Consider the following 5,131-nt stretch of genomic DNA (forward strand, 5'->3'; position numbering starts at 1 on the left):
GTTTGTTTATCTTTTGCTAAATTTGCAATAGATATTGTCCTTTGTGCCGAGAATGTTTCAGATTCGTAGAACAATTTACAGAGTGGAATTGGATTGCAAGGGATTATTACCCTGATGAGAAATGTGAAGAAAGGTGCAGTTTGACCCAAGCCTAAAGTTTGGCTCCTTTTAGTTTCACAATGAAGTCTAGAAAAAAGGCAAACCACCCCCATAATGCCCAACTGTATTCTGCTGAAATTTTTGCAGTTTGCAAATTTGTTTCTTCGTGACCCATTAGAACAATACAGTTCAGTCAGAAAAGTTATTTAACTGAACCCCCACAATGACAAATGCAATGTGACAATGTCAAAAATAGTATAGTACAAATGTCAAAAAGAATATGGTGGTTTGGTTGCAGAAGGGTGCAGTATGATGCTATGTTTGCAAAGGAGACATAGCCAGCTCCCCTCTGCTTCTCAAAATTATGGAGAATCATGTTTTCGTTTTTTACATGCAATACGGTGGAACCTTGTTATAACAAGATCAGATATAGCGAGATACTTGGGCAGCATTTTGTGAAACTGGTCAGTCCCTAACAACTGTTATAAGCTACTGAAACCCTCGGATCTGATTGACTGTGAGCAAATTTTTTCACTGAAAAAATAACTGACTAAACATGTGATAAAATCCCCCCCCCCCCCCAAATATAATGAGGTAAATGTTGTGATTTTTCAGTCCTCATGATAACAAGGTTTCCTAGTATTCCAACTTGAGATGGCATTATTTTCCTTTTTGTTCAGTTATACTGTGGCAGATAGATTTGCAGAGTGTCGTAAATGTGCTGCACGGATATGCCTCTTACAACAGTCAGATAGTTGCGGAAGATGTATGAATTCCACATAGTCAGATAGTTGCGGAAGATGTATGAATTCCACATGCGTTTGCAAGATTTCTTTTTCCACCTGGACTCTACACAGTTCTCTCTTCATGCTCAGGTTTGTGTCAATTTGTGCATTGAATATCCCCCTCCCTTTATTGACAATCAACTAGGGTACTGTGACATCTCATGTACAGACTTTATTTGTTGTCAGTTGCAAAGTTTCTATTCAGAATCTTTCTATTTGGTATATTTGCAGTGACATTGTTTTGCCAGTGTTCAGTATACATTGGAAGTAGAATTCGCCATTTAAGAGTTAGTCTGTTTGAATGGAAACACACACACACACTAACAAACAACTCCACCAATGAAATCTCTTGTCTTTGTACACAGTAGCCATTTCTGTGTGAATGGGTTTTTTTTTTTTCACTAAGTTTGATACAAAAAGTGCTATGTAGTAGTAAACAGTGTGTGTCAAATTAGATAACCGTTTATATGTTCAGACAGTGATTTGACATACTTTAACTTGTCATACTGTAAAAGTGGAAATTTTTATGTGTTTTGCACAACATGAAACTAGCGCAAAAATAAAAGCTAACAATTTTTTGCTGCTATGTATATGTATAACTATTTCATATTTTGATTCTGCAAAATTATGTTATATGTATTACTATTTAATAATTGGTTTGTGCAGAATTATGAATATGTGAGATATGTCTTACCCAGCCAATCATGAAAATTTACTCAGATGAAAATTACCACTTTTACAGTACTATCTGAGTTACTATGATGGACCAGTGAGATAAATTTCTGTTCAAGCCCTCAAAAAAATGATCAGAGTTGGAGCTTGCACCTGCCACAGTGAACCAATCTTGTCTAACATGTTTTTAAGAATTTGGTAGCCAATTCCCTGCTGTACAAATGCACATTACAATCTCTTCTGCCAAATGTCTGTAGCAGTTTTGTAGAACAAGTGCTAAGTTGGCATATACCGTTTTCTAGTCATGAGCAGTTCCCTTCCTGAGACTGTCTTTGTTTTTGTTTTTTGTTTAACAGGCTAGCTGCAATGCAAGCTTTGTAATTAATCTATACAAAATGCAACAGAGAAACTTGAAGCGAATTAGTCTCTATCATTTACTCTTCCTATCCTTATTCTTGCTTTTGTTTTTTTAAACTGATGACCATATATGAAGCACATTTGGTTTGTACATAGTTAATTTCTGACAAGAAGCAAATATCTATATATATGTATGATGAAAAATATATTTACATGTATAAAGAATTATATTATTATTGCACAATGTTTTAACTATGTAGGGCTGTTAGGCATCTGACAAGTACAGCCATATGATTATTTGTATCTAGTGAGTAGCTTGCTTGCGTGTGCATCTGTAAGCTCCGAGAAAGTGTACAGGTACAACATGCAGGCAGGCATACACCAAGTGTACGGTGGACCCTGGTTTGAACAGTATGCCGATTGGTTGACTTAAGCTCGTTGGTATGCTGCGAATTCGAAGAATGCTGTGAATTTTCAGGATTCCTGTAAGACTCTTCCCAAATGTCTCTTCCCTCAAAATTAGGTTATTTATGATAGAGCAAGGTTAGAGGAAGGTATCGTCCCTTTAAAACAAAAAACAGCAAACAAACAAGAACAGCCTCCATTTTGCTAGTCTTTCTATCCCCTTTTCGCCGATGATGAAACCCAAAGAATTGTCTGTAGCACGAGCTTCTGTGTTGATAAAGCAAGATGCGTATTTGTAATCATTGCAACAGGCACCGTCCTGTTCATTTGATTTTTTTTTTTCAAATAAACAATAAAATCATGAAAATCTGATTGTCCCATCTGTGTGATGTACTGTAATTCTGCCACTGCATGAGTAACGGTGAATTTGTTCACATGGTTGCGTGTGCTGTAGATCCAGAGCGAGAACAATGCAAACGGCAGTATGGTTTTGAGTTTTGTTGTCAGGTTGTGTAATTTTTTAAATGTCTTTTGATGATGAACTTGGTGATCTAGCAACATTGTATGATTCACACTACCCCCCCCCCCCCCCCCATGTTTGAGCATTTCGTGTAAGCATTCTTGTAGTTCATGATTCTGCACCAGAGGGCAAACTATGCAAATTTGTGAGAGCAACAAACCCTGGCCCACACACATTCATATGAAGAGTTTGTTTGCAAAAACCGATAAGTCCATATTAGCCAAATGGAGATATTTGCGATTAAAGTTCGAGAAAAATAAAGAGAATAATAAGAAATTTTGTGCTTCTTTTGACCATAAGTTCAAAAATATACCTCTATATGTAGTGACCAATACATCATTTAAAAGGTATTATTTTGTACTTTATGACAGAGACCGTACTTCAAAATCTTCAAAAATGGACTTATCGGTTTTTGCGAACAAACTCTTCATATCTACATCCTAATAGAAAAACAAGGAAACGCCTCATACAATTTGGTAGTGCATTGCAAAAGCCAACTTTAGTGTATACATAATCTCTGATAACAATAAAACTTTCAAGTCTTTTAAAAATCACAGTGTCGGGCACAATTCATTCCTATTTGTTTACAAAATGCTCACATTGAATACGTTCCCATACAAGTCACAGTGAATACATAGGATGGCCTTCAAATGGATGGAAATTCTGGCTCTTCTAGAGCTCACACAAGCATCGATAGCATTCTGAAATAAATGGAAGAAATATATACATGTGACATGCTACTACATAATGGTACAAGATTTCATATGAATACTGTCTTTTGCTCGCAACATCAACTGTTGGGGAAAAATGCATGTAAAAAGGTCCATAGAAATGACTTTCAGTGAAGACACCCTCTATTGGTCAGGGGTTCAAAGTCCCAAAATGAATGTTACGCCGTGACCATTAATTGGAACATGGTCTCACACTTTACATAACTAACCACACTCTGTCAAATGAAAGACATCGGCAGGTCTCAACAGTGGAGGGAATGTAATTTGGGAAACGGAAGTGGAATGGGATCTCTGGAAATGGATACCAAGAGTATTATAATGACGTAATATGAATTGGCCTTGAGGGGGATACAACATTTATTGCCTGAACTAGAACTGTATTGTCCAAGCAAACTACAATTCTAGTGAGGGAAAGTAATGTTGTCTCACCCGAGAGTAGCCAGTCCATATCATTATCATAAATAAAATCAGACATCTAAAGCAAATTTGAAAATATTAACAATTAATGTAATCACATCTTAAATTGCATTTCAGTGGGGAAAAAGAAATAGACTGTAGGGCAACTTATTACTTATCGTATTACTGGATGTATGGCTTGCCATCTCTTGCTATACAGGAAGCGGACGTTGCCAAGTGCTCAAACTTCTTTGCTACAAGTAAGTGACAGCATGTTTACAGCATCTACAGTATCAAACTACAATGTAATTGCCTGCTATTTTCCACCCAAAATCCCATTGAATTTTTGCACTTCAATCATTTTCATGAATTTTGCGAGTAAGCTGACATTTGTAAAAATGAACAACTTGCACAAAGATTGCCCCCAACAGACCAAATGCCCTGTATGTCCAAGGCAGCAATTCCTATTCATCTTCTGAAGAGGTGTAATAGTTATTTCTCATTCTGCCACTGCGCTTACTGCTTCTTCATCACAAATTCAACCACTGGCAAACTTGTGAATCCTATTGAGTGAACGATAATACCAGTGAAATAGATGCCGCATGGTAACAGTACTGGCCTGAAAAGGCAAACTTGCACATTCCCTCGAAACCTTTGTCCTGGTGGAAACCTTGCTCGGCTTTTCTACTTTGTAATAGTTGAGTGCCAAATCTCAGTGAAAATACTTTACTAGAGAACCAAGAGGGCACTGACCTTCAAAAAAGAATACTCTCAGTAGATTGCCTTTACACTTGCTCAAAAAGGCCACCTTCATGTGCATAGGATATCTTTGTTTGTGTGTGTGTGTGTGTGTGTGTGTTTGTGAGACACACTGATGCACTTTCTGCTACTTATCAACACACTCTATGGCCTGTAACTGTGTGAGTACGCATAATGCCATTCTCAGTATTTGGATCATTACCCTTTGACAGGAGAAAGAAAACAGTCCAGGACTTGCATCCTAACTGAGCACACAGCAGGTTTAGGGATGATAGAAAATGACACAATGCAACCTCAAAAAAAGTGATTCATCTTCCTTGCAGGCCTTTCTAATGATGTTACGCAATAGCTAAGCCATTCCTTCCTCCGTACCAAAGGAGGGGGTACGTGTGACCTGCTGGGAGGTA

The sequence above is a fragment of the Diadema antillarum genome, unplaced genomic scaffold, assembly GCF_040938485.1.
Source record: "Diadema antillarum isolate AM-2024a unplaced genomic scaffold, OU_Dant_1.0 seq00000050_RagTag, whole genome shotgun sequence".
Taxonomy (NCBI): domain Eukaryota; kingdom Metazoa; phylum Echinodermata; class Echinoidea; order Diadematoida; family Diadematidae; genus Diadema; species Diadema antillarum.